General features: G+C 39.3%; 1 protein-coding gene across 1 annotated transcript in view; it reads left to right on the top strand.

Moving 5' to 3' along the window:
• The window catches only part of LOC146583066 (talin-2), a 108,615-nt gene that overhangs the window by 23,080 nt on the left and 67,234 nt on the right, over positions 1–18,301 (top strand). The window contains exon 2 of the mRNA XM_085266750.1: positions 3,773–3,820. The gene's annotated coding sequence lies outside the window, so the exon portion shown is untranslated. The remainder of the gene's footprint in view (positions 1–3,772; positions 3,821–18,301) is intronic.

The raw sequence follows: 18,301 nt of genomic DNA, 5'->3' as shown, positions 1-18,301 counted from the left end.
CCCCGCAGTGAACAGCTGCCACTGATCTTTGAGATGACCTGGATGAAGGAACTTAGCACCCAGCCCCGAGTTTTTAGAGGAGAGCTTTAGTGGCAGCTGTGTTTGTAGTAAACTTGTTTAAGGTAATTCATTTAAATTTGCTTAATGGCAAACATCATCTCCTGTTGATAGTTTGATGCTGGGGGATCATAGTGGGCAGCTTAATTAAAGGCCTCCTTTTTGGGCTTTTCCTAGGCAACACACTGTCAGCTTGTCCCCACTCTGTCCTCTTCTACACCGTGTTATTAATGAAACAAGCAGGACTGAACAATGAGGTCCCCAGTGGTGCATTGTGCTTCCAAAGGTTGCCTTCAGCAATGCGCCACACCTCTGGAAACCCCAGGGATACCTTGTGAGAGTTTCCCCTACTCAGTTATAACTTCCTGCAGCCTTATTTATTTTTTGGACTAATTAAGATAGAACAAAAATATCCTAAAGTAAAGTGTGGTTTTTAAGCACATAGTTGCTACTTATGCCTGTGGTGACCCCTGGGAGTTTCCTAAATCAAGCATGTTGAGTTTTGCTCAAAGCAACTCCCCTCAGACTCAGATGAAAGAATTATAGGAGTGCAAATATGTGTCTAGTTGTCTCTCTTTAAGTACCTTGCTTAATTTGTGTCCTTAATTGTTTTCCTTGAGGCATTACCAATGATTCTTTTCATGTTTGTTTTTTTTTTTTAATTATTGTTGTTTGATCTGTGTCAAAGTTTCCTTTTCATTTTCTAATGTGTCTTTGATAGGAGACCCTGTTAAATGTCATCTAATAACCATCTATTATCACAGGGTATAAACATTGGGGAACAGTGTACTATTTTATGCAAAACTGTAATTTGAATGTTAAAATAAGACACTGTTACTTCCCCTGCTACTTTGCTAAACTGAGCAGTGTGATTCTTTGAAATGATGCTGCACATGTAGCGAGAACTAGAAAATCACTCACATCTGATGCATCTTGGAGCTAGTATGCTAATAGTAGTAGGCTACATTAGCCACTACTAGGAAAAGATGCAGTGGGGTTAACAGTGTTCCTAGATTTTGTTAAGGCAAAAGAACATGCAAATAGCCTGTCTGTGTACAGTGGTGACATTCATCTCTGCTTGAGGCTATCAGCTATAACTAGTGGCTAATTCTGCTAGCATAACACTCTGGAAATCGCTGGGGGAAAAATAGCTTGTTATTGTTGAAAGCGGTGTTTCTGTTCTTGAGGCTATCAGTTTATATGCTAGTAGATGCTGATGTAGGCTACTTTAGCTACTATTAGCATAATAACCCAAAAACTAAAGTGGTTTGTGGCACCTAGCTTTTCAGTTGAAAGTAGATTTCTATCGCTGCTTAAGGCTATCAGCTTGAACGCAAGTAGCAGCTAATGGCGCTGCTTAGCAGGAAACTCTGTAAACACCTTGAGGCAACTGTTGTTGTCATTTAGTATTAGTATTTATTTAGTATTTATTTATTTATTGTCATTGTCAAGAACAATGAAATTGCGTTTGGGGCTTCCATACAACCCAAAAAAAAAAAAAAAAAGAAGAAAATAATAAATACCCCTTAAAACCCAAGTGTACATATTTAACCCAGTGTGACTCCAATGCAATAAGACAATCCTTAGCAATAATGTTCGTAGAAATTCAGACAAAGACCTGAGAAACATGACAAAATACAACAATGCAACCCATTCAATATTATTGTACTGTGAGATATGATATCAGATATGATAGTTATCTGTTTAAGAAAGAGGGGGGGGGGCAGGAGGGGGAAGAGAATAAAGATATGATGCACCAATGCAGACCAGTTCATTGCTATTAAGAAGTTGGATATGGTTATTGTCCGTGAGAGGGGGGCAGAGAGTTCAGGAGCCTCACAGCCTGTGGATACAGGCTGTTGGCCAGTCTGGATGTTCTGGCCTGTATAGACCTGTACCTTCTCCCTGAGGGCAGCAGATGGAAAAGGTGGCGCGCAGGGTGATGTTGGTCCCGCAGGATACTGTGCACCCTCCTCAGACAGCGAGTGGGGAAGATATTACTGATCTCTTGGTGCTATAGAAATAAAATTAAACTGACTAACTTGCCAACAGTTATTTAACCCCCCCCCCCCAATTCTAGTGAATTAACCTATTAGTTGAGTGTATGTTCTGCTTTACAGGCATGCTTGGAACTAGTGGGTTATATGCTATTAGTATTTAATATAGGCTACTTTAGCCACTAGCATACTGGAATCTCTCAAGCTGTTGGAAGTCAAGTAGCAAAAAGTTTAATTGTTCCTGTCAAGGCAGAAGGAGCTAAATTAAAAAAAAAATAAAAAAATCATCACAACATGAGTGCGTGGGTGCATGCTGCTTTCCTGGCCTTTTTTCCTCTTTGTTTCATTCTTTTAATGAACATTTGCTATCATAAAGTTTGATTTCTTACCTCCTTAGTGGGACTGGAGAAGTGAGTCATTGTGTGAATCAGTTGCCTCCCAGTAAGAAACCTAAACCCTTCTTCAACTCACTGCCAATGTCAGCGAGTCAATAATACTCAGGGGGCACATTGCCTGAGCAAAAGCCAAGCTCCAGTGGAGTCTGATGATTAAGCAGGTAATCAGAATCATTAGCAGCACTGGCCAGTGTTTGCTTTCATCAGTATGCAGCCCTTTGGAGTTGCCTTTCCTAATATCACACTGTTTGTACCGCTTGGATGTATTAATTGACGGATAGTTCTGGCTTCCTGTGAAACGTACTTTATCTTTTCACATTTTGCTGTATGTGAAAACGAATAACTTCATTGGGGTATAGGATTACAAGGATGTCGCATTCTCACACTCAAGACGACTGTGCAGTAATGCAAGTGACGGTGTTACCGCAGTGTGTGCAGAGCCTCCCGTGGGAGAGAGGACAGGCATGACAGTGTGCCTGCAGCGTGCTGGTTTACCCTTCGATGATCCACCTTAAGAGTGTCTCTCACTTGTCCACCCATCAGTCCTCCTCCCTGTCTGGAGCCACTGCAGCCAGTTGTCATTAACTCTGGCTGTGGGCATGATATTGTACTGCCTGGGCAGGTGTAATAATCCATGCTGCCTGTTGTGAAATGTTCTGGCTGTCTTGCTGTATTGATCAGCCCTGAACATTTGGAAACTGTAGCTGTAGAAAAATACTGCATATACAGCTATAGCACAGATTAAATTTGCTGTCTTTTTTTGTGGTAGATTGTTTGTAAAACCTTTATATCCTTGGACATTGTTTTTTTCATTTTCTTAATAAACAAACCTCAAATGTTTTAGTCTGACATACCTGTAAAGTGCAGTCTTCACATGAAGTAGGTAATTTTAAACCACAATGTTGTTGGTTAAATATCATTTAGTCAAAATGTCTGACTGCTGTGTAATAAGCGTGCTACATAGTTGTAACTATTCATTTTTTTGACATTTAAAATATTCTAGTTAAACTGTTCTGCTTTTTTTATTGTCTCATTTCCTCTTTGTTCTTAACAGCAAGGAAGTAATTATTGTGCATATCCTAATTATGCTTTGCCTGGAGTGTATTTTATACTTATTTGCTGTTAAATATGTCATAGCCTGTTACACATATCTAAAAGTATAGGCCTAGGTGTTTTGTTTCAGTGGAGCATGAATACTCCTGCTGTGAATCCATTGCTTTAATCACTGTATAGATTAACATTTGTAATTATCTTTTGTATGCAAGTCTATATTTTTGCATTCTGCAAATGTGGCTCATAAATACCCTCCTTTCTGTTTTTCAGCTGTGAAGTTCAGCAGATATCCAGGGCTGCATTTTCCTGAGCAATAAGGTAAGAGGCTGTTAATGGAGATGTGGTGCACACATATAGTGACAGAAAAGCTTTTAAATCACATGTCTGGACTGTGGCTGGATAGATTGTGAGGGGGAAAAAAAAAGAAGTCATTACAGATGGTACACAACACCACTTACGGGTGAAAGAGAAGTAGCTGAAAATGTGTGATTTGGCTTTTCATTAAATTAAATTAAAGTGTGAAATCACACATTTGGATAATTGTAATGGAGGTTTTGCAGTTTTCACTTTTATGCTGTACTGAGACAGATTGGACGCCAATGAAATTTTCCCAGTGGCAAGCTCTTACTTTGCTACCAATGCTAGAGGATGAATATGAAATTCATTCACTTTAAAAGGTACAGTTTGCTAGTACTGTGTGGAACCCCGTCTTGCCTTCAGATATTGCTTAATTCTGTATGGCATAGGTGCTGGAAACGTTCTTCAGAGATTTTATTCCATATTGACACAATAGCGTCACGTAGTCGCTGCAGATTCGTCCACTCTACATCCATGATGGAAATCTGCCGTTCCAACAGTTTGAGAATCTGATAACTGTAGAGCCATTTCAGTACAGTGAACTCATTGACAAGAAATGTGTTTGAGTATTCTAGTCGTAAAGGTTGCTGATAAAGATTTAAAACAAGCTTATTTGGTATTGAGAGGCCGAAAGTATGCCAAGAAAATATCCTCCACACAGTTACATTATAGCAACCAGCCTGAACCTTTGACGCAAGGCAGGATGGATCCATGCTGTCATGTTGTTCACGCCAAATTCTGACCCTACAATCCAAATGTTGCAGCAGAATTCAAGACCGATCACATGTGGCAATGTTTTTCCATTCATCTTTTCTTCAGTTTGATGAGCCTCAGTTTCATGTTTTTAGCTGAAAGGACCTCAGTGTGCTCAGTCTGGTCATTGTCAAATTTCTGACCTCCACAAGGCGTTTTCACCAAGGGAACTGCTGCTCAGCAACCACGCCATTTCTTTTCCATTCTGATGCCATATCAGCTACCTGATAAAATATCCAGTTTGTGTATATTGTAGAAGACGTGCTACTTTGTGTTAATGGAACCTATACAGTTAGGTTACTGCTCTGTCGCGTGCTACATGTTTGTTCTGACGAGGCTTATCGGGATGATCAGGAGTAGCTTCCAGCTGCCGGGGAGCCATATGGAAGCACACTAAATGATTTCTAGTCGTGTTGCTTTTATCTGCTGTTTGGAGTTGCAGCAGCAGCATCTTTAGTTTTACTGTATTTTCTGCCCTTTTATTTTTCAATGCGCTTTTTTTCCTCTGTTTCCATTATTGTCATTCTCTTCACTTACACGATTACAGGTTCACAGTGAAAGCTTAAGCACTTCACCTGTACAGCTCACTCTAAAGCATTACACACCAGTCGAGGGAGCCGCTGAAACTAAACGGTCTACTTCCGCTCCATTTGTGTGTTTACCCAGCAAGGGGGAGAGTGTGTAAGCAAGACACACCTGGTACAATTTATCAGTTACTCTGTGATCTTTTCTGTGGACACTCGAGATTTACATTCAACTAACTAATAGTCAGTAGACTTTATAATATATTAAATTGTGTTTGCCTGTATACAGACCTCTCTAACAGCACACAATAATGTACATTTTCAAGTCGACTCAATGTGCTGCTTTCTGGGGGCAATTAACTAGGCAACATCTGGTGCCCAACTCCTTTGTAACTATGCTCCACTCTGCAAATGAGTTTACAGTTTCTGTGTGTTTTAGTTTTCTAGCAATTAATGAGCTCTGATGTTGATTTGTACCAAGCTTCAATAAACAGGCAGATCTCAATGTAATCAGATGTGCTTAAAGTGTAATCCTAAATTATAATCAGGCTATAGGTTAAGAATCGGCTTTTTGAAGTGATAACATGTTAATTACGCTGCTGTTTTGTATCTTGCTGTGCCTGCTAAAAAATTGCTTCTTTTGTGTTTGGCGTTGACCGTTGTTTAACGCCCCGAGAGACACAGCTGAAAACAAATCGGTGTCCTGCAGAGTGTTTGACATTTGCATGTTTTTGTAGCGTAACCCAGATTTAAAGGGGTTTCCCAATTCATTTAACAAAGCATTACATTTGAAAATGGTAGTGTGTCTTAATTTCAATATGGTGGGATGTTCAGAATTGAGCTGCCAGTAAAGAGAGAGACGGAGAGGAAGAGGGGGACAAGGAATTTGTATCTCGGTCCAAACCTTTCCTTAAAAGTCTGTTTATATCTGTCATGGCTCAGCTAGTTTGTGTGATCCTAGCCTCCTCCAGCTGTTCAGTACTCTGTTTGCTCTCACATGATTAGTCCAGCATGAGCTCAGTTTGTGAAGCTGTGAGCAGATGAACCTTTTGATACACGGCGCATACAGTATATAGACCAGCTTTGGCTGTCTTAATGATTCCCACAAAATATATTTATAAAAATATTAGTTTGAGTTCAGGATCTTTTCTTCACATTTTGCAGGATTGTGAATGTGAAATGTATAAGATTTTACTGCAGCTTGCTTTCCAGCATTGACACAAACAACAGCACTGGGTTTCCCTGTATCTTGCATTGTGAGGGCTGTTTATCCTTATTCACATCCTAACGGCTGCCAACTAAACTACACTACACTTCCTTGGATCTCCGGCAATACACCAAAATAGGGTGAAGTAGGGTTGCTGAAAAAAGTAGACACAAAGGTGCCTTTATTTGTCAGTGACTTTATCTCAGTAGATGAGCAAAGAAGCAGTCTGAGCTAGCAGCAGATCAGGTTTCCATAATTTATTAATTTTCCAAGGTATTGTGTGACATCCTCACATGCTTTTTCCACATGCTGTGGAAGCACCTCTGCTCTGCTACTCATGAAACAGCAACCTTTCTAAATTATTTTTTTAATCCGTACTCTGTTTCTTTTTATCACTGCCAATTGTTTTAGTTCTGTTTCTCTGTGCATGGCCAACATATTGCATTTTAAACACGGCAACTGTTGCCGATGGTACAGCCCTGAGTGGATGTATTGTTGCACTGTCGGCCTCTTTCTTGCCAGGAAAGATTCATTAATTGTAAATGGAAGTAATAATGCTGTGAAGATACAGATTTTATTTTATTATGTAGTCTTATTATGGGAACTGTTGTGCTGGATATGAAGAGCCTAATGTTTCCAGGCACATCAACCCACAATTCTGGGTTGGACTGTCTTGGTGCTCTATTCGTCCATGTTTGACCCAATGCTGGATTACTGAAATAAGTCACTTTTAACCCAGCAGCTTTGTCTTTTTCCTTGCACGTATATAATTTTGATTTATATTGTTATCGCACTCTTTTGAAACAATATACTAATGAATGAATGAATGAACTAACTTGTATTATATAAATATAAATGTTTAAATTACAGATATATTTTTGTATAGTATCATGCACTAAATCTCTGTCAGTTGATCTGATACCTTGCAGCTGAGGTTGTCTGTGGTTTATCTAACAATGATGATATGGTGTGTCACTATGGTGACTGTAAAGCAGTGGTTACAACTGACTATGACCAGATGTTGTGGAATTAGTGAGTCAGAGCGGCATCATTCAACAGCAATGGCAAGTATTTCTTAAACAAGGAGCGCTGTGCTGAGGAAGAAGTGATTTCACTTTCATAGCAGAAACCTGCCTTGATGCTGTGATATTTGTAGCAATGCTATATGTACTTTCTATTTAAATAGCCTTCGTTTATTGTTGTTGTTTCCAGGACTGTCTGTGATTTCAGAGAGTAAAATGCTAGTGATGAGCAGATGTGACTATTTTTTTTTTTTTTTTGGTTTGTCAGCAAACAGATTAAATATTTATTTTTTATTTTTCATATGAGAATTGGTCTTACTCGCCCTGTGAAGTGAATGGCTCTCGGCCACATCACACCCTGACTGTTTCAAGCTATCGCTGAATTCCTTCCACAACAAGACATTTTACCGGCAAGTAGTAGGTCATGCCTCCTGGTGGGTGAGACTGAGGCCATCGCCACACCAGCTAACTGACACCATTATAGTGAATCACCTGTTTTTCCAGTCAGAGTGACTGTGCCATTGGGAAGGGTTGTGTAATCGGAATTGCATCACTGCCAAATAGAGGGGGGCCTCAGAGTCTGGGAATCCTTTGGCCTTCTTGGCATTCAAATCAACCCGACTATCATGGGTATTCTCCCCTGGATTTCTTTTCTTTTGGGGGTTTTTATTTTTTGTCTTTATATGTTTTTGTTATGGGTTATTAAAAAATAAGTCTGTTTTTTTAAATAGATTTACAGTGAAATGGCTACAAATTCAATAAATGCAGCCACTTTCAGCATGCTAAAATAAAAAATGTTGCATGTACTTTGGACCTTGAATGTTAATATTGTCACTTATGTATAAATTGGCTTGATACTGATACACTGTCGTTTCTATTTGATCTCTAGTGACACTTTCATCCGTGATTATATCTGTGTTCATCAGTGTCGGCCCTTAGTTGGAGTCGGCACTGCTACACTAATGACTTAACTACTATCTGCATTCATCCAAACAGTATTCAAACTGAAGATCTTGTGCTATTACAGATGGATGTGGAATTATTATGGAGAAAAGTGACTAATGGAAATTATCTGACATCAGGGATTATCCTCAGACTTTAACGAAACCGGTCACACGTGAAACGCAATCCATCCAATAAACATTTAAAACCATATAAAGCAGAGATTATATGAACGTTTAGTGAATGGCAGAGTTTATTGGTTACAATGTCATCACTGTAAAGTGTTTTGAGAAATAAGTATGAAAATCACATTGTAAGAAATAAAATAAAAGGTTTACATTTTTTGTAGACTTGACAGCAGTGCATATGAGAATGAATGGCATATTGAGCTTTGGTTATACTTTGTTACGCACAAATATGATATCATATTGGAGACATGATAGCCAAAGAGTCATTCCTGTTATACTTCCTTGAAGTCCGGTTGTAGGCCTTTGCTGTCCGGATGCATAGTTGGTGCATTGTAATGTAAATTCTCCCATACAAATCTGCACAGTCACGTGGGGTCCACCCAGGTCCTTGCACTCACTGTCTGATGATGAAATTTAAGTCACTCGGACCTGAGCGGACCATAGCAGACAAAGCACAATCAAGGCTTTAAATCCACATGTTAAATCCATCAGCTCCCCAGTACAAAGTCTGATGTCTGATTAGACTGATTTGGACTATTGTAAGAGTAGCACAGGTAATGGGCCAGGAAGCTCCCTTAGCTAAACCAAACTGAATATTTTCAGTTGTGAAAGTGAATCTAATGTGGACTTTCTCTCGTCGTGTACTACATCTGAGAAAGGACAACTTCAGCAAACTTCTTCACCTTATTCTCCCGACATTGTCCCGAGCTCTTATGTCTTGTTGTACACTCAGCTGCGCAAACTGGCTCCATAATATCTTTGTTAGAGCACTATTTACCAGAGACTTGTTGAAAGTAGGATGTGTCATATTCTGATCCTGGTCTGGATTTAGCACGAAAAGCTCTTTGTCTTTGAAGGCAAACCTTGCAATAAATGACACCATGACTCAATTCAAAGTAAAAGCTGTGCCTCAATAAATGTTGTGTTTCTGATGCATTTGTTTACCAAAGCTGATATTCTCCAAAGTTTGTCTTACTTGTAAAGCCAAAAGTCTGTATGTATAATATTACAGCTGATTTCTAAAGCTGCTTGCAAGTGTAAAAATTGTTAAAATCTTTTAAATGTGAATTATTTCCTCTGACTTATTAAGAATAGCAGTGCAAAATGGAAATGGTTAAAATACAAGCCCTTAGAGTAGGTTGAGCTATAACTCATCCTTTTTACTTGAGTCATTTTTAAAACGGTTCCCTATAGCAGATCTACCCCTACGCCACTGGCTTTACATAACGCGATATAGATCAGCTCGGTTCTGTTTCTAGACAAATTGCAGCCCTGTCAGAAGGAATTGGGTAAAGAAAAGTAGATGGACAAATGCACATTCATGCACAGAGATCTGTTCGCGCCTGTTTGTCTGTTCAGAACCTGCAAAGCCTGGAAGAACGACAACAAATGTGGAGTGAGTCACATTTGTGTCAAAGCTCTAACTGGCGTGGTGGTCTGTCAATGGTTTGGTGACTCTTGGATTTTTGGCTCTCTGATGGATGTTGCCCAGCTGTCCTCTGTGGTTTTCAGATGGGATGAGAGGAAGTGGTGCTGTCCACTGAGATCTGTGTTCAATTATGTCTGAGAGGAAGATGAGCTTTATAGACCTCTGACCAGTCTTTTTATTTACATTGTTCTCCATATGATGATGACCCTTCATTCATTTTATTATTATTATTGGGTTTTTTTTATTATTATTTTTTAATGTATCTTTTTTTAAATAAATCTAAATAGCTATAAATCTCTCCTTGGGCTGGTTCCATCTTATTTATGTGTTTATATGTGTAAAAACCACAACCAATACAGCCTTCGTTCGAACAAAATCATACAATTGATTGTCCCAAAAATCAGAACAGAATTGGGGGAAAAGGCTTTTAAATACGCTGCCCCTGCTTCCTGGAATAATCTGCAGAAGGAACTGAAATTATCAGAATTGGTTACCTTGGGAGAGTTTAAGTCTGTCTTAAAGGAACGAGAGAACAGCTCTTTTACTCAGTGTGATTGTTTTTAATGTACCGTACTCTTAATTTGATCTGTTATTGTATATTTTACACATGTTTGTATGGGATATTGTATTCGTTTTAAATGTTATATACCTACTGTATGTGGTATGTGACTTTTGTTGCCATGATGCCAGGTCTCTCTTGGAAATGAGATTTTTAATCCCAATGAGATTTTTTTTTACCTGGATAAATAAAGGATTAATAATAAAAAATAATAATAATAATTTAATAGTGCTACTTCTGCTTGATGCAGCTCTTTAGATAACAGCAGCTAAAAAAGAAACGATGGCAGTGAATTGGATTTGGGTCTTTTAATAATCTGGTAACCTGGAACAACAAGGTGGGCACTGGTAGCGTGTTTGAAATGGCCTTGCTGTTGTAAAAAGATTGTGTTAGAATGAGTTTTGTCCTTCACTTTATTTCGGTACACACACATACACATTTTCTTTTTGTGATGTGTGGCTGCAGTTGTCCGTCACGATGGAGCCACGATGGGTTGAATCGTGGACTTTGTGTTTAGCTTTCTGCTGTATGGTTTATGCTTTTTAGGATATCACAAAGAACTTTGATACTTATCATATTTTGAGTTTGACTTCCAAATTTGTTGGTCAAAGTAGGCTGACGAGTCTGTTTCTACCATCTATAAAAGTATGTCATTCATTATGTACTGCTTCTTCATTCTGCTTTCAAGAGCTACAAATCAAATAAAAAGAATAGAATTGGTTGTTAATAGAATGTATAGCATTTATTTAGGGTATTAAAATAGCTTTGGCTGCTTTCTTGACTGAGTTTAATCTTTGATAATTAATTAATTTTTGCTTTAACAGATGAGACGCACAGACATATCGTTCGAATATCGGCATTAGCAGATACTGGCCCTTCTCACTGAAACTGACAGGTTGAAAAATAAAACGTAACATATTGCTGATATTTCTCTGTTTTCTTGAATTCTGCGCTGGATAAATGTTCAAAAAATTATGTGAAAAGCTGAAAGAATTGAAACAGCAAATATTTCTTTACCAAAGGGGGAACTGAATAACTGCAAATTAAAAAAACAAACAAACAAGAAAAGTATTTATACTTGACAAATTGTGATTTTAAACATAATAATCAGTGCACCCTCTATGCAGAACCTCCTTACTGTCTCCATAGGAGTTAAGAGGGTAAATAGCAACTGCGTGCTATTAGTCAAGTGCACTTGATTAATTGATCATCAGCAAGTGTGAGCACTGCTATATAAGTAGAAGTTTTGGCAGTTTACTGGTCCAGAGCATTCATGTGTGTGTTAACAAAATGCCACGATGTTCAGCCCAGTGCAGTGCTCAGAAGTTGGAAAAACCCTCAAACTACATCTGAGACGCTACAGGCCTCAGTATGTTAAATGTTATCGTTCATGACAGCACAATTAGAAACATACTGAGGGGCCGCCAGAAAAAAACCAACACACACACACAGTGGCATGTCTTAGGTCCACAAAGTTGCATCTGAACAAAGCACAAAACTTGTGAATCAACTTTGAACCAAGCATCTTCACTTTGCTCTCATTGGTCCACGGTGGAGATGATGTGGCCATCTCATGACGCACAAAGTGGTCATGATCCACAGTAGCATGTTTGTGCTGGTAAGTCTTGTGAAAACTTTCTTTTTCACGTGAATATCAGACAAACAGTGTTTTCTCATTTTAATGCCTTATAAAGCAGATCAGATGATAGTCGAGCCACAACCTGCCTCGGTAACCATAGCAACCTGTATTTGAACAAATCCTTGAGTAGCAATGGAGTTGTTAGAGGCTGAATCCATATTCTAAATAGAAAACAAAAGCTGTGGTCTTTACTTGAAAACTGCAGTGTGGGAGTAAGTGAGGGTTGTAATGCAAGATCAAGTCCGAGTATTGGCTCAGAAACGAGAAGTCTTACACAGCCACGTTTGTTTTCAAGTACCCGTCAAAGCTGATATCCATATGACAAATTGAGCCAAATTATGGTGGTGACTGTGGTTTGGCTTCATATTTTGAATAGATTCAAGTAGACTCCCTACTTCTAGTTAAGAGGCTGATATGGTCCAGGTTCACGTCACTCAAGATTTTCAGTTCCCGGAAATATTAGTAACAGCTTGAGCAATTTTTTCCGTTAACTTTTATTTACTTAATGTAGGCAAACACAACAAAAAACAGGGTAATGATAATAAATGATCATGCTGACTGTGTTTCACACTGCCTCATTATGTTGAATGTGTTGCAGTTGTGGGACTGTTTGCCTCTCTTCTTCGCTTGCATGAAACTCGACACCTGCACAAGAGCCGCTGCCGACAGAGATGCATCACCTGCCTGGCTTAGCTGCTTGCCAAGCTCGCTCTCTCTCTCTCTCTCAAATGCACATGCAAAAACACACAGGCACACAAAAGACTTGGAGTTTGTGACCTGTAGCATATGCAGTCTGTCACCTAACCCCACCACCAACCAGGTGGATAATTATGCAAGCAGGGTTTTTTAACATGCAACTTTTTTCCCCCCACGTAGAAGGGTGTGAATGTTCTATATCCTACATGCCTTTTTAAAACCAGGCAATAATGAAAAGCAGTTAAAGTATAACAAGTTTTAGTTTTATGGATGTTAAATTATATTTATTTCAGCATTTGTAACACAGCCAAAAGCCAAAAAGAAGAAAGACTGGTTGTTTAAAGTGTTATCCGACACATGAATTTTCTTTTCCATTTTCCAATTTGGCCTTTAAAAAAATAAATAAAATAAAAATCTAAGATAAAAAATACAGTTGGTTGACACCTGTAAAGCCTCCCTCCCTCAGTCACACTTGTTTCCAACCTGCATTTATCAAAACTTCCTCTGGGACTTAAAAAGACTAAACAGTGGAGTTTGAGTGTTTCTATCTCTCCGATACTAACAGAAGAAAACACCACAGGCCTCGTGGCACACAGGCATAAATATTCATTAACAAGTTTACCTTGAAACCAGATGTGTTTGTATGTGCATGTGACTGTACTCCCAAAGGGTTTCATTTTTTTTCTCCTATGCACTGATGCATTTGAAAGACTTCCAGCATCTGCTCAGTCCGGTGACTCTACTTTAAAAACATTTTACCCAGCGTGAGCCTGTGTGAACTGGAATGCACATGGTGAGCAGTAAGCAGGGTCACCACTTGACTCAGTTGCACTCGGAGAGAGAGAGAGAGAGAGAGAGAGAGCGATATTTACTCAGTTCCTCGTCCAACACTTTCCACTGACTCTTTCAACCTCCTGTCCTCTGCAGCCCCATTCATGCTGGCTGGATGATGATGATGACGTCATTTCTAACTGTGCTGGTTTGATTGTGTGTGTGACTAAGCTTGTGTGCTTTAGATCAATTTCATTTCTGCCTGATGAATAGTCAAGAGAGGGTCTAGAATGCCTTGTTTACACTGCGTTTGCCTTGGATATGAGTGGTCATAAAAATTGATTTATTGGCAGCTGAGGTTATTTAGAAGAAAAGGCTGGCTTGTTCCAGATGTACATGAAATTGGTAAACACTGAAACTCATTCATCATGGAATAATTGTCAGGACGACCAACCCTACTTGTGGGAGGGTGTTTGTGTAGTTGAGAAAACATTAACCGAATATATGAAACACTTGAAAGGCCAGTGGAGATGAGGAGCAATGGAAAAGGCCAGCAGGCTGTTAGATGTGCAAGAGGTGCTAAAAATGAGCAAGACCGATTTTTACAGCGCTTGGAGGGTGGTTTCTTTTCGATTTAGGATTTTAGAACATCAGCACAGCACCGAATTATAAGGAGTTGATTAAACGGTGCCCTTTCGTTCTTCTCAAAGCTTCAAGCATTTCCTCCTGTGGTTTACCTCCAGTAGAACTCTCGCAGCCTCTACGTCGATTATTGTGTGAGCTTACAGATCAAGTTAGAAAATGAATCCTTACATTTGTGTTAGATGATAGAACGCACTTGTTGGCCAACATCCTAATAGCTTTGTCTCACATGAATGTAACCACTGCTTGTACTCTTCTAAGTGTTTTTCTGTGTTATTTAATCAGTATATATTTTAATTCAATTTTAATTCAATTTTTATTCATAATGCTAAGCTGTAAGTTTTTTTTTTTTCTGAACCAGTCTGCAGCATTCAGACTGAGAACCACTGACAAAGATGCTAACTTATGCCAGCGACTTTGAGTTTAAGAGCCAGTGTCAGCATGTGTCGCCTTATAATAATTCAACTAAACCCACTCAGAATTACTATGGTGAAGCCTGACAAAGTACTGCATTATACAGCATGGTCATTATTCGCTAGCAGTGCATAAAAAATGGATGGATCGCAATTTGTAACATGCTCTAGGAGCACATTAGTTTTTCCACCCTGGGGCTAGAGTGTAAGTTTTAGCTTTTGTATGTGGTTTTCACTGATTTATTTATTTATTTTTGGCTATCAGACATGGTTAATTAAAACTTTGTTATCTTGGTATTTGTTATCAAGCATTTAAAAAGGGGTTTCTTTTTAAAAAAAAAAAAAAAAAAAAAAAAAAAAGAACAACAACAGCGATTGCTCTCAATCTCCTAGGGGCATGTGCACAGTGAATGTTACGGCATGATAAATACACGCTGCCTTTGTGCAGTGCTTTGGGTCAGAGAATAAATCAACTTTTAACTTCAAATTAGAAAGTGATGTGTTCATCTGGAACAACAAGTTGCTATATGTTACTATGATAAACTGAGAGGCAGGTGGACTATGTGTACATGGGCTTTGCACTAGCCCAGTTTGGCCTTGTGTAGGGTACTAACATGCTCTGGTCAAATATCGAATTGATTGTCTGTCTGGTTCAGAAATCCTCTAGGATTGGCCTGTTTGACTTGTAAGCTGTTCTATTATTGGATTAGAGGACATGTTACTGTAATAGGGCATGGGCATTCCCAGCAGGCACTACTCTGCCTCATTGATCTATTGAGCGGTAGCTACATGTTCTAGCGCTCGTTCTAATTTTCCTTTTATCTCACGAGCTCTTTGTCTTGGAGTTCTCTACACATGAAATCAAATTCTTTGTGCACAGTTACAAAATGTAACACGCTTTCCCTTTACTCTTTCATGTTCTCTGTGAGCTGTCTGTCTCCACTGGTGTGATGCGTGTGTCAAACCCTGTGCCTCTGAGTTTCTAACTCAAATGACACAATGCTTAACACAAACCATACTGACAGCTCCCATCCTTTGGCATCTGTCAGCATTTGTTCTCTTGGATGTGCATTTACTAGCTCCAGTGGAGGTCAGTGCAGCCTAATCCTTAACCCAAAGCAAGGGCAGCAGTCTTGGCAGGTCATTTTATTATTGATAGAGTGTGTCCACAGAGTTGAGATAATGCGTTCATTTAGGACAGTCAATAGGCAACAAAGTCAATTCAATGCAGTTGATTTGCTATAATAAGTGGTGACATACAGTTAGTTTTTATATTGGAGTTTAGGGATACCTGTAAGTCGCTATTTGAGATGTGTGGGATTTATTTGTCTGTGCAAATACAGGGAAGACACAAGCATGCACTATTTGATTATCAGGGCTCTCTACATCTTGTTTCTCTGATAGAGATGTAGTTTTCTTAATTTACTAGAGGTGTAGTGGCAGATGTATGGCAAAACCCCTGACTCCTGTCGGCTGGAATTACCCGGTAGTTACCAAAATATAGACACAGGTGAATCGGTGCACACCGTACCGAATAAAGCTTCCATTACAACACAGCATATCCTGTAATCTGTCATCTTTACTGTGTGTAGACACTTGGTGTGTTCTGTTATTTTAGTATTTAAGCCAGTATTATCTCACAGGCAGAATACTTACCTTAAGTTCGGTGGTTCGATCCCAGGCTGCATCCTGGCTGCATGCCAAATATCCTTGGGCAAGATACTAACCCCGTGTTTGCCTACTGGTGGTGGTCAGAGGGCCCGGTGGCGCCTGTGTCCGGCAGCCTCGCCTCTGTCAGTGCGCCCCAGGGCAGCTGTGGCTACAATGTAGCTTGCTATCGCCAGTGTATGAATGTGTGTGTGAATGGGTGGATGACTGAATGTAGTGTAAAGCGCTTTGGGGTCCTATGGACTAGAAAAGCGCTATACAAATGCAGGCAGGCCATAAGTTAGATTGTACCAGGTCTGTTACAAAGTGCTGTCTTAGGAATAGACTGGGTTACACAGCCTGCAGGCTTCGTAACTCACATGAATGCAAACATTAAGTAAATGTATCAGTGCACTTTGAGATGGGGGACTTTTTCCATGTTGACAAAGCTTTTGTGATGAGAGATGGAGGTAGACCATTGTTTAGAAGAGACTGATAACATCAGAACACATCTTTACACCTTTGGCAATGGGATGGACGATACCTGAATGATTAGTTTAAGAGGTGTGGGTCTTGGGGGAATTGTTTTGAAACACAAATCTAAAACGGGCCAAAATAGAAATGCATGAGTAAAGCATAAGTACTACAAATTGTCGCACAGTGCTGCAAGTAACTACAAGCCTAGAGTAATTCCTCACTCTTCAGTACTTTAAACAGGATATAGAAGTCGTATTGTCTAGATCAGGTGGCAGGAGATCGAGGGATGCACCTGGGACGTGTCTAAGCTAACACATTCACGGCGCTTCCCTTTTGCTCATGGCAATTCTGTTGAAGGGTATTAACTTCCCTGTCGGCCTCTCGGACATAGTCTTTGGCGGCAGGTACATGTACATTGTCACCTTTATTCAGGGTAAATATGATACGTAGATAAAATGCTGAAGACCTTCAGGGCTCGCTTGTTTGAAATCTGAGCTCATTGTTGCTGGCAAAGAATTTTTCCTTACTTTAGTTTTTCTTTGTGATGGCATTCATCATAGGACAGAGAATCAAGAATAAGTATGGCGTGTCGGTGCATCACAGCTCGAATATGCTGGATTTTAACCTGTGGATTATTTGGGACATTGCTGGGTTTTCTCCTTGTTTTCCTTCCACTAACCAAAGATATAGATATTGGCTTGTTTTAATTATTTTCTAAATTGATTATGGGTGTTTGTTTCCTGTCTGTGTTAATCCTGTGGATGGATTGGCAGTTTGACCAGGATTTACCCCAGCTTCTGCTCAATAATAGAGGTGATAGTTTCCACCCACCCACAATTCTAGTTGGGTAAGAGCACAAGACTAAAATGAACTAACGTTGGATCAAGTTGTTTCTTATCAGAAATGCAGAGCATTTAACAGAAAGGTGCGGATGTTTAACCAAGTATTAGGATGACTTGGGGTTGCGCTTTTGCTGGGATCAATTTAAGGTTTTGATTTCATTTTGATGTGAACATTATTTGGGTAGGGTTAGGAAAATGTAATAGCTTGATTTTGAACTGCACGCTCTTACAGTTCCTTAAATTTTCTGAGCTATGAGGGTGCCAAGTTATGCAGGATCTAAAAGTAATGACACCAGCAGACATGTTCCACCCACATATTCAATTAGAGGGCCAAACTGTACCACGTGGCTATAGACTGTAATAACCTGCAATTTTCTGGTGAAAAACGCTCTTTGATTGTAGTGCTAATTAGTGAAGGTTAAGAAATTGAAGTAAAACAAACTGTTTTTAAATTTAGATTATTACATCCCAAAATCCATGCATGAAATGTACTGAGTGGTCATAAAGGGGACTTTTATAGAACATATACATAGAACAATGTATATTAGTCATCATGTTTAGTGACACTTCTCTGAAAATCCACACTTATTACTCATTCAGGGCCAGTGCACTGTGATTAAACTGGCCCTGAATGAGTTTCTGCTATGGTTGGTGTACGTCACATGAAAAATGTTGTTTACAGCAAAGCGGT

This window comes from Mchenga conophoros, linkage group LG1, assembly GCF_057382185.1.
Source record: "Mchenga conophoros isolate Kocher_MC1m ecotype Shallow Benthic linkage group LG1, M_conophoros_male_GT1.1, whole genome shotgun sequence".
NCBI lineage: Eukaryota > Metazoa > Chordata > Actinopteri > Cichliformes > Cichlidae > Mchenga > Mchenga conophoros.
This window is presented reverse-complemented; position numbering and strand designations above follow the sequence as displayed.